This window comes from Montipora foliosa, chromosome 8 (genome assembly GCF_036669935.1).
Source record: "Montipora foliosa isolate CH-2021 chromosome 8, ASM3666993v2, whole genome shotgun sequence".
In the NCBI taxonomy this organism is placed as follows: domain Eukaryota; kingdom Metazoa; phylum Cnidaria; class Anthozoa; order Scleractinia; family Acroporidae; genus Montipora; species Montipora foliosa.
Genome location: NC_090876.1, coordinates 5,391,222 through 5,403,721, shown reverse-complemented (window position 1 = coordinate 5,403,721; position 12,500 = coordinate 5,391,222). Strand labels below are relative to the sequence as shown.

The 12,500-nt window shown below is 40.5% G+C and overlaps 2 pseudogenes; one reads left to right on the top strand and one right to left on the bottom strand.

Moving 5' to 3' along the window:
• Positions 1-97: 97 nt before the first annotated feature.
• Positions 98-1,532, bottom strand: LOC137968203 (DELTA-alicitoxin-Pse2b-like; annotated as a pseudogene).
• Positions 1,533-5,210: 3,678 nt separating this feature from the next.
• Positions 5,211-12,500, top strand: part of LOC137968202 (nuclear inhibitor of protein phosphatase 1-like) — a 16,634-nt pseudogene continuing 9,344 nt past the window's right edge.

Below are 12,500 nucleotides of genomic sequence, written 5' to 3'. Positions count from 1 at the left end.
TATTGTTTCATAGCATACAATACATGTGAATACTATGCGAATTTGACAGAGAAACTTATTTTACTGCGTCGTACTTCTCTAAATGTTGCCAACATCTCTAGGATTTGATCTCAGCTTTTAAATCTTTTCGAACTTGATCACGCCTTAGCTTCGTCGACCTATGGTGAGCAGCATAACGCCTGACACCTTTCTGAACGGCATCTCTGTTTGGCATCCTCCACACCTCTTTACGGACCTCAATGTTGTCGTTGTAGCAGGCACACTTAAACCAAGTCACTTTCCAGCCGCAGCTATGCCATCCCCATTTCTTGTCGGTGTTGGCGTATGCAGTACGCTTGGAGACCCCGGTATCTTGTTCCTCTTCGTCGTAGCGAACGCAAGTTTTACCGTAGCAGGAGCACTTGACTCCTATTCTGTAATGACAATCGGCATCGTTGTGGCACCCCTTTGAAGCCAAAGAGCACTCAAATTCAGGAGACTCCTTGGTGGAACCTCTGGTGTAGTCGAATTTTTGCAGCTGTACACCACCACTTTCTTTAAGTCGACAGCCATAATTCAAGTAACCAAGGTAGTAGTACTGCAGGTTTACAGCTCGGATGTAGTTGTCTGATCCTGTCTCGAAGCGACTTTGAAGAATGTCCCAAATTGATCTGAAACTGTGCTCCACAGCCGCGTCTGACTCGCCAGCTTCATTCATCAACTTCTCGATCAATTCTTCCGTCCTCTGTTTGAACAGCGCGTTACGAGTTTCTTTGGTCCCTCCTCGGACGATGAGTCTGTCTACCGTGTTCATATGGCTTGCACGTGATGCTTCACTTCGGCTGACATTTGCACACGCTTCGACACCGACTTTGCCAACACTGGTAGGTCCTGCGAGTGAAACGCAACTCTTCACCTGGAAGTCTCGCTGACTGTATGATTCAGAACTCTGCACAAACGTCGTCTGCTTTATACTTGATCCACGCTTTATGGACGTTATAACATGGGAACCGAACGTCTGCAAGAAATTGGAGTATAGCTTCCAGGAGTTTGCGAGCCAAGGCTTCTCAAATGTTAAGGGTAGACGTTCGAATTCCTTCAGGAGACGTTTCGTTAGAGTGGAGACATCAACATCATCCAAGCAGTCCTTTTTCACCAGGATCTTTTCTGTCAATGCTCGGACATTTAGAGACATTCCACTTAGTTTTCTCTGAATCTTTCGTCTGGATGACGCTGTTTAACGTTGTTCCAAGAGTAAATGCTGTCTGTAGTGATGCGTCCAAACCAGCTCCGACGGCCGTCTTAGTGTAGAATACTTTGGTGCTTGCGTAGTAGTCAAAATAACTGCCTAAGTCATGAACCTTTGATCTTTTGAAGCAGCTGGAAGGCAATTCTTCGAACACGCTCGCCTCGCGTTCCTGAAAGTCCCTGAACAAGTTGATTTTTCGCAGATTGATCCCTTTTCCAAGCTCAAATGTGTCGCTGTCATTGTTTGCTATGACCCATTTCAAAGTGGCTGTCAGGTAAAGGAGGAGCAGTGGTTGAACGATCATGATTCACAGATTCTGTTTTTGGAAGCAGTGTCACCTAACCTGTCGATCATGATAAAGGATCTGTATTTAGCATCATGAAATATTTCAAAGCCAGCAACTTGATTTCAAGTCACCAAAGGGTAGAAATAACTGAATCATGAGGGCGTGGACCGGAAAAAATTCTGGCGGTTTGGTTGACTAATTATTTCTCATCCATAATGAATTATTGCGACAGCTATGTGAGATGAACGAAGAGAATAGCCTAAGTACTTCCCCCAGCGATTAGGAACTTAAGAAAACACTCTTTTTTATGCGACTGGACTCCAACTGGAATGGCCCAGTTAGCACAACCACTGTCAAGGGTTTAAAAGATGCACTTCCGCGTGCTTTTTGTTGCTTAAATACGCCTCTGCTTAAGCTAGCCTTAAAAGCAGGTCTTCCGTTTTGGAACTTATTACTGGTTATGTGTTGAGGTGTTTGTGTTTTTTTCTCAAGAGAATGCATGATTTGGGGAGTCAGGGTGGGGAAGTCAGGGTTGGAAAGTCAGGGTGGGGGAGTCAGGGCTGGAAAGTCAGGGTGTGGGAGTCAGGGTGGCTTAGTGGTTATCTATCGAGCCTCCCACCACTGCTAGGCGGGGTTCAACTCTGCATGGCCCCGGCTCGAAGGTTTTTATCCGGGTACTCCGGTTTTCCTCCCTCATCAAAATCGACTCACAGCTAATTAACATCTAGCTGTGGTGCTGTGCTCCGACATCAAAATGGACTGTATAGCGGCAGCCAGAGGCGCCCTTGTATGCTTTCAGCCCGATATCGTGAGCTGCGCCCTTCGTAATTCAGTCCTCAAGACTGCAAGTAAAGGGTGATTAGCACTGCCAATTATTATTATTAATTATAAATCTTGGTGCGCTCGGTTTTGTGTCCATCGAACGACTTTCGTTCTCAGAAATTGAAAAAAAAAAAAAAAAAGACCGAAAAAAATGTCCGCACAACTGAACTTTTTGATATGACCAACAAAGCCTGAATGGTAGGTAGCATTGGTGGCATAAAATTTGCAAGTTGGGAATCGGCGTTCATTTTGAGTTTTTCACTACTTTATTGAAATAAAGGCGTTGTTTAATCTTTTTAAAGATTCCTTTTCATGTTCTATTCTTGGTAAATCAATTCTTGCCTTAAGTGGACGTAAATCAGTGATAACAAACCCGAGCTGGTTTTCCAAAAGTGCCGCAGATTTCTCAGTTAGGTTTTTTTCTTCTGTTTCAAATTAGGCCGTGCTCCATACCACACTAGTATTTTGGTAAATTACTTTATGCCCCAAACTAATATGAAACATTACAACAAATACATAGTCACACAGACATAAACATAAAATATCTTTTAGCACAACGAAGTCGAAGGGATGAATAGCTGAGTAAAAAGGTTGAAAGTGATTGCAATGAGACAGCTAATCTTAAGTGGGAATCAGGCTATGACGCATATTATGTGGAATCATCGTAGAATGTTGCCAAAATGTAACATGAATCCGGCGCCAGATATCAAGTATGTAGGAGCTATTGTTTGTTCTTTGTCTTGCATGCTGTTATTGCTTTCCATCTTAGGGGACAATCTTGTTAATTTTCCCCTAAACTGCGAAACAAACTCTAATATTTGAATTTAATGAAATGAAAAATCATTCCCCATGAACATGCTTTTTTTTTCTCAGTAATCGTACGGGATTTCTTATAACCTGGTAATCCAACCTCGATTGTAATAATAACAATATCTCAAAGAAACGGAATTGATATCCCGTACGTACAACGTTTATGAATGGCCCTGTTTATCTACGCTCAAACTAGGCCAATTACGCTTTGTTATAATCTATGAGTGGATTAAACTTCCATTGCTATAATTACCAACCTTGATGTTCACTGGACTACCTCTCTTGCTGGTATGGCCAGTGAGGGAGAAACTTAGTTATCAAATAGTGTTGTTATGCCTCACTACTCAAATACGTTTTCCGATTGGAGGAAAACATGTCACGTGTCATGGGTCAAAACCCATTAACTCCCCAGGGACTTGAACTTTCGACTCGCACGTGATCAGGTCGTGCAAATTTGTATGCCAGCCGCGTCAAGCAAATAATTTTTACGAAGTCATGGCAGCTAAACGGTTTCAAACAAGGACTGAAGAAGAAATTGAAAAGCTTCTACGCGACAAAACCTCGAAATCTACTAACATGGCCACCCACAATGCCGTGAAAACGTTGACAGACTTCTGCAAAGGGCAAAATTTGGACGAAAGCTTCCAAGAATCAACTAAAAGTCGTAAGCTGACATCCGTGTATTGTTCTATTTTGAGTTGGGAGGTATAACAAAAAACTTAATGACTGGCCCCAAGGGAAACAGTGAGTTTTGTTTCCTCGAAACCCTCAATGTTCCCCGAGGCTTGTCCTCGGGGAACATTGAGGGTCTCGCCTGTTTCCCTTGGGGCCAGTCATTAGGTGCTTATAGTGTTGTTACGGTCTCCCAAATACAATGTTAACTACGTTGGCTCGCAGGTTGATATGCGTAAGTCGCTAAAAATTTTCACGGATATCACCTTTTCCGCTATCCTTTTGTTCTCCTTTATTTGATCGCTTACTGATACATGTCGCGGACTTACCTTGAAAACGCAATGGACTTGTAACACATTTTATGAGTTTCTATCAAATTAGCGTTTTCTTTTGCTTGTCTGGCCCAAAAAACTATTTTTAATATTGTTTATAAGGTCTCGGTAAGGAAAATGAGGTGTCCGCGAAAAAAGAAAATTCTCGCGCCGTTATTTTTTGAATAGGGTCAAACTGTATCTTATATTAAAGCTAATAGATTGAAATATTTGAATAAAGTTTTAGTTTTTGGGTATTTAACTTGCCTTTCAGTTTTGAGGCCTCAAACTCAGTCTGAGTTTGAGTCTGCTACAGAAGCTCCAGCCCCTTCACTTTATAATTATTGCAAAAGTAACCGCACTTTGTTGCATCTTAGTCCCACAGATCAATGCACTCCAATGTAGTGTGAGGAATTTTTGATATGTCACGAATTAAAGTCGAAACTCTCATCTCATACTTAATTCGGGAAGAAAAAGTGCCGTAAAATCAGTCTCCGAAGACAAACGAAACATTCCTCGCGCGGTATTTGGCGTATTTGGAACTGAAAATTTGGAAGCGATATCTTAAAACCCGTCTGGACAGGAAGTCCGAGAAGTTGTAATTTCGAGGTCAAAGTGAAGCCCGCCTTTAGTGGGTTTTTTGGTACATTAATATTCCTTGCAGAAAATCACGCTCTTTAAAATCGCTTTTCTTATTTTCATGTTGACCAAACATGCATTTTTTCACGTTCTATTATTTAGGTTTGTTCTGTCGATGTTTTCACATTAGGAGAAACTGCAGATTACCTAGCCACTATCGTTTTCTTGTAGCGGCGTCGTCTGAAGAACGAGGCATACAACATGATTTTTCGCATCTCTCATACTAGTCATAGCCCAGGCTTTGAGTAACAGAGTAATTGAAGTATGAAAGAAATGCGGACTATAGACGAAAGATAGAAGTGATCCTCGCAGTAAACTGGACAGTTTAAGCAATCCTCGCTTTATAGCTTCAACGAGATTCGAACCCATGACCTCTGCAATGCATTCGTTATAACGGTGAAGTTTCTTCAGAGGAAAATGACATGTGTAGCCGGATTTGAAAATGGACAAGGGCTCCATTGAGGATGAACTTGTAAGAGGTGTCCATGTTCAAAATTTGTTTTTATTTGTTAATTACTGTGTAATATCCTGGTCCCAGAGGTTTTTCTTGATCCGCGAGAAAGTCGCGAAGTGGTGAAGACGAGTCGCGAAGCGGCGAGAAGAGAAAACCCTCTGGTTACCTTGGACTTGAGTCTCACTTTCATTTAGACGCCAGCTGTCAAACGCGTCAAATTGATAATTGCAAAAGGGACCAATGGCAACTTAGCAATCGCGCGTTCCCTCGGTACTATCAATCAAAAACGAACCAATCATATTGATTTTCATGTTTGTAAAAATATCAACCAATCTGAGCCTGAGGGTCAGATCCTGACCCTGGTGTCTGCATGAAAGTGAGACTCAAGTCCAAGGTAACCAGAGGGTTTTCTCTTCTCGCCGCTTCGCGACTCGACTTCACTGCTTCGCGGATCTCTCGCGGCTCAAGAAAAACCTCTGGGACTACTGATTTGAGAATTAATTGTCAACAATCTATCGGTCTTGCAATTGAGCTATCATTCGCCTCTGTCGAAGACTCTTTGGACTGAAAATGTAGCCACATACAATCAGACAGTCTTCGGCGATTTTCCCGTTGTTGTGAACTTCACTCATTTTTTTTTAAGGAACCCTATTTTTATAAGAACGTTCAGGCTGAGATTACCGTATTTACTCGATTAAACGCCATGGCGTTTACTAAATTTTAACGCGGCGTGTCCGATGCGGCGTTTATTTCAAAATCATATTTCTTAACGGTCATGCCGTAAGTGTTATACCGGCAAAATTATTGGTCTTAACAACAGAATTGCACATTGCGAAAATTCTGAAGAACGAACTTGATGAAAGAGCGGCAAAGTATGGCCACTTTGAACTTAGAAACAATGTCATACAGGAAAATAGATTTCCAAGGCTGGTTTAGACTACCGAGTCGTAACTTGACTTGTTTCTTTCTTACAAGAATAAACGACGCCATCTTCCGATTGGGTTCTGCGTCTATTGATACTTTTCCTTCCATCTGCGGCGTAAATAAGGGACACAGAATTTTAAGAGAATACTAACTTAAAACATATCCAGGCTGAGAGTCGGTTAAGAACGTCTTTATTTTGCATGCTTATTTGTTTTTGTTTTTAGTTTTCGGGAGTTGTATGAAGTAAAGTCTGGTGAAAAGAAATGTAAAACTGTAGTCTAGAAGGACAATTAACTCAAATACTTAGGGAAATTTTTAATATTAACAATATGGTTTTCCTATTGCATGATTCACTAAAGAACAACAGAGTTTTTAGTCGAACTTGGCATATCACACAACGGGAAGAACATATTAAGAACATTTTTAGGCTCAAATCGCAAAAATAAAAAAACAAATATTAAGATCAAAATGTTCATCCTCACCATCAAAATTAGAGTGAATGTGAAGCAGTCGTTAAACCCATACAAAACAAATGCTACACGTAAAGTTCGCTAGACAAACGACACCAATAAAACTGCATTTGATAAAAGAAAATACAAAATGAAACAAAATAAAATAAAATAATAAAAATTTCAGGAGATAGGAGAATGAGGATGCCTAACCTTCGAGCCAGGATTCGAGCTAGGATCCGAGCCAGGACTCGAGCTAGGATCCGAACCAGGATTCCAGCCAGGATTCGAGCTAAGATGAGCTTTCTCCGCTATTTTTTCTCGAATCTTTCGGTTAGGTTATGTCTCGAATCGGTTAGGTTAGGTCTATTTGCGTTGGTTCTAGTCTAGTTAAGTCTAGTTAGGGTTAGGGTAGGTCTTGGTTAGGTTAGGTTAGGTTAGGTCTCGGTTAGGTCTCGAATCCTGGCTCAGATCCTAGCTCGGATCCTGGCTCGAATCCTGGCTCGGATCCTGGCTCGGATCCTAGCTCGGATCCTGGCTCGGATCCTGGCTCGGATCCTGGCTTTATTCTTAGTTTATCTCTAGGAGAATGCCTTGTATTTAGAATTGAATTCCAACTTAACTTGAAGGAAGCCCTTCGAATTAGGTGCCTAATAGTGTAGTGCATTATTTACAGAAGGCTATAGGCACCGCAAACTGCAATTCGTTACGTTTCTTAACTGACTACTGCCAGTACTAGTGGATGTTTGTTGAGGAGAAATCTGCTAAATGTATTACAGCGAATCAGCGATGAACAAACTAATCATTGAGAATGTCATGGAGTTTTTTCAGTTGGGCTGAACTTACGGGTGCGTTCGATTGACCTTACTTCCGGAATAAGAATACGCGAAGTGATGATTTAAACACTATGTGTGGCGTTTTGCAGCGACAAGGATAACAAAGCTATGTTTAAAATAACATTTTAGCAGATGTTTGACAATATTAATATGAATCTCTGCAAAAACGAATTATTTCTAACTTCTATTCTACGGAATACGGTCAATCGAACGCGCCCTACGTGTCAACATTGTATGGATTCCATTCGTCGGCAGTTTTTGTCGGGAAGTCGATTAGGTTGATCCTTTGTTAAATGACGACTTCAGGCTTTCGTGTCAGTATAATTTTCTTCTGGAATTGTACATGAAAAACATCTCATGATTAGTTTTGGAATTGAGACCGGATAGATGAAGGAATGTGAGTGAGAGAGAAAGAGTTTAAGTAGTTCTCTAAGAAAGTGAAAAATATTGGAAATGAAATGTTTGCTTTCCCTCATTGTTTTCTTGGGAAAGAGAGTGTCTTCAGATCCGGGGGGGGGGGGGTGGGTACTCGATGTATCCCTGGTTGGGGAGGTGCGGCGCGGCCGCTCATACCCTGACCCTGTTTAAGACAAATATCGCTGATTTTCCTACCCATTTTAAGACAGAATTCCGATTTTTGATACCCTGTTTAAGACATTTAACCCAGTTTAAGACAAAAATTGATAAATCGATACCCTGATTAAGACAAAAAATGATAAATTTGATACCCTGTTGAAGACAAAAATCCCGAAAAACATACCCTGGCTGGCCGCACGTCGTGCCCATTAAGCCCTTATAAGGGAGTACCCCCCCCCCCCCCCGGGCTTCAGATCTATCGTCTCCAAAGTAACGGAAATTAATTATGTAATCGACTTTTAACAGATTTCACCACAACAAACGTCCCGTGACTGGTAAGTTTATTACGAAATTACCTAACAATTTGCTATTCATTGTCTCATATCTTATCGTAAATAATATACTAAACTCTCAGTAGCGACATTTTGGGAACGGCTTCCTTAAATTCTAAACAGACATTTCATATCTCCTGATTTTTTATCAAAAGGAGTTTTTTTTTCTGTTACAGTAAGTGATAACAGCGAGAACATCCGATTTTGTGATTAAAGCGAGTTTCTTTGTTCAGAAAAGAAGAAAAACCGTTTAATTTTATATACGATCATCAAGCCATTGTGGTTTTCGAACTACGTTCCCTCGAGGCTAGTACCAGTTAGCGAACAAAGAAACGAGAATAAAGCAATATTAGAAATGGTGATATTCGTGAAAAAAAATTTCGCGACTTACATATCAATCTACAACTCACGTCCGTAAAAAGACTACACTATTTGAAAACTGAGTTATTTTGCTACTGCATGGTCATATTAGTAAGAAACGTAGTAAGAAACGCAATCGAAATATCAAGTTTGGTGAAAAAGCAGTGGACATTTCTTCCACTCATAGAATATCACTTTGTTTTCAAAGAGCAATTGTCTTAGTTTGCGGTGCGTAGATAAACAGGGACATTCAACAACCATTCCATGATGGACGTTGTATGTTGGAAATGTGAATACTGTTGTTAGTTCGTGTATGGACTAACGTTTATTACCACATTGTTCACTGTTAAGCTGAACTCTATTGTGCGCTGACCACTTTTTCAAATTTACAGCTGTCCCCTTTCTTTGTCGAAAAAGAGAGGACATCTTGGGTTCGTGGATGTAAGATTCAACACTGCTAAAAATGACAGCAGAGGGCTTCGTGTAGACCCTTGAGGCGCTTCCCGAATTTCCTCGAGTGATCAAAGATGGACAGATACTCTTCAAGTCCCTATGATGCTTGTTTTTCCCCCGTTTTTTCACTTTCGCTTGCATATCTATAGTGTCTTTCGTGTAGTACTTCAAAAAAGTTTCCCTCGTAGCGTATCCACGCGTTTTAGCGGGCGCTTGATTTATGCACAAAAAATTTTGGGCGAGCCAGTTGGGCCTTGGTAAGTAATGACGTCAAAGAACATTGCATCTCTTCATAAAGAAAATTAATGCGCAAATGTATAAGAATTGAAGTCTTGTTGAAAATCTAGAGCTTTTTGTTAAGTCTTTGTAGAAATGTCGGGCGATAGTTATCCTTCGGATGCTATGAATGTTCTGATGATTCACAATGGAATAACATTCTTGACTTCTTTGATGTCATCAGTTACCAGGACCCAACTGGCTCAGCCAAAATGAAAGGCCCGCTAAAACGTGTCGATACATTATGAGGGAAAACTCACTACGCTCCAAAAAGCACATATTAAAATGAAAAGTTAAAAAAATGGGAAAAAAAATAATCGTCATAAGAAGTTTCAGCTATTTAACTACAGTAAACAATGCCAACAAAAGATTGAAAAAGCTATGAATAACAAAAGAGCAAACGCGTTTATGCAATTTCAAACGCAATTTCAAACACGCTGTGTTTTGCGTGTGCATTGGTAAGAAACTTTAAAAGAAAAGGAAAGGAACTTAAGTGTCTAGTCGTTCTAGCGCTGAAGCACTAATTGGGGACACTGTAAATTGAAATTAACAATTAACACAAATCAAGTCAAATGTTGGTTTTTGAGGAGAGGGGAAACCGGAGCACCCGGGGAGAATCTCTCGGTGCAGAGTAGAGAACCAACAAACTCAACCCACATATGACGCCGAATCGCCGAGTCTGGGAATCGAACCCGGTCCACATTGGTGGTAGGCGAGTGCTCTCACCACTGCGCCATCCCTGCACCCCCACTTATCACTTATCTCTGACCTGTACTGTACAGGTACAACTGTCTAAAATGCTACAATTATTGCATCTCATTGCACTAGAACAGACTGTGATGACCATTTTATTGGTTGTTACAGATTCAGTTTGTACTAGATCAGAGAATTGGGTGGGGTTTAGGGATCTGACAGTGAATGGTTTGTCGCTGTTATTACTCCTCAGACATAAACATGTGTTTCAGGAAAAGCAATATTCTTACCATTGTCTAGAAATGATTTGTTAACACTGGGGTACTCGCTGCACCTATGTACAAATTACATCATCAGTGAAACATTGGAATTTTTTTGGGGGGGATGGTGGGGGAAGTGCAAGAATTTTTTTCATGACCAAAAAATGCTTGATAATCTCGAATGACCAAACAAACAATTAAACTGTCTATAGTATAATACATAAATCTGCCAAGATAAAGAGAAAGGCACATTTTATTGGAGAATTCCAGGGGTTTCAATAATCTTTGAAGGAGATGCCTGGGCTTTTAATAAATGGTGGTCTCTCTTGTCTTTTAAAAGGGTTTGAGTAAAAATCAAGGCAGAGTAGCCAGCGGTGAGAGGCAAATTTTTGACAAACATATGGTGGTATACTGCCAGTGAACAGCTTCTAATGTAACCCTGGAATTCAGGCCAGATCACAACACTGGAAACTCTGTGCCCTGCTCTTCGAAAATAGTGTGTTGTATCTTTAGCCCATTGAGTGTTAGGAGTAAGACTTCATAGATTTTACTCTGTCTAATGTCAGCCAATTTTACTCATCAACGAGGGGTCGTTCAGTAGTCAAGGGCTTAATTAATGTCTTTTTGAGGTTACGAACAGTGTAGATTTATAGTCCTTATCGCAAAAGACTTGAAAGTCTAATCATTTGCGGTTGAAAATTACAAAAGCAGGACTTTCTCCTCAGTTATTTTAAGACCCTGAGTGTTGGTTTGGCTGGAATTGAACTCAGGACCTACTGTAGTCCAATGCTCAACGTCAGAGCATTGCTCTTTACAAATCACTATTGTCAATACCTTATATGTACATTTCTGGAGGAATTAATTAGCAAGGCATACTTGATTTTTTAAGTGAACTGAAAGTTAACGCATTGAGCCCTGCGAATCAGATTTTACTCTGTCTAACGCCAGACGATTTCACATGTACTCGTCAGTGGCGAGCATCCTAGGGCGTTTGAGGTGTGAATTGGTCGAACTCAGTCAAAAACTCTGTCCCCATTAACCCATGGACACTTGAGAGTGAGACTTAATAGATTTTACTCTGTCTAATGCCAGACAATTTTACTCATGAATGGGGAGGGGGGGGGGGAGGGGAGGGGAAGGCGTCCTAAGGCATTTGAGCTGTGAATGGGTTAAATGGGTAATATACATAATATGTATATTTTTTGTCGACAGTCTTTTTAAGGTGATAGGCACTCTAAAGTTGTAATAATACTACATCTTTATCTATTCTATGAAAATAGGATTTGACGGAGTTTAATACTGCTCGCAATAAAAGGATATCCTCACTTGGTATCGAAGAAGGAAGCACTAATTTAGCTGGTGTAACGTCACTTAAACGAAAAAGAAAAACATCACTATCTGTAGCATTTAGAGAAGGAGAAGAAATCCTAAATCCAGGTAAAGATAGCTTTGGTTTCGGGTGTCCTTATAGGTTTGAGCGTCATTTTCCGGCGTCATGAAATCGTTTCTTATTTGGATACTAATTTATTTCTTATCATTTCAGAGGATATAAAAATATTGATCCCACCGTCGGAAAGTTTCGAAATATGATTCAGACAACTCTTGTAATTCCAAACAAGGTATGGTATTGTTCTTTTGAACACGATAATTACATTCAGTTGTTTGATTTTTGCAATTATTTGTTCCAATTTTATCCGTGTCAGGTCGCTTCCTCACCTAATACTAGCCAGCCCACAAGAATCTAAAAGAACTACACACACACATCTCTACAGACATCATTCGTCCATTAAGAGAAGGCAATGGACCATTTACGTCACATCTGGCGTCAGTCACCCAACAGCAAGACATAAGGGACGAACGACTTCACAACCTGCAGGTTTTCCACGGAGAATATTTTGAATTAATAGCAAAACACCAGGGCCCGTTTCTCGAAAGTCCCGAAACTTTACGGGCTATTTTCGGGTGTCCCAATTCCCTCTGTATCTCAAGAACGGAGAGGATTTAAGTCATCAAACTTCACGGTCAGTTTGCTATTTGTTACCTTGAAAACATGTTAAAAGATCTATCGTCTCCAAAGTAACGGAAATTGATTATGTACTCGACTTTTAACCGATTTCAC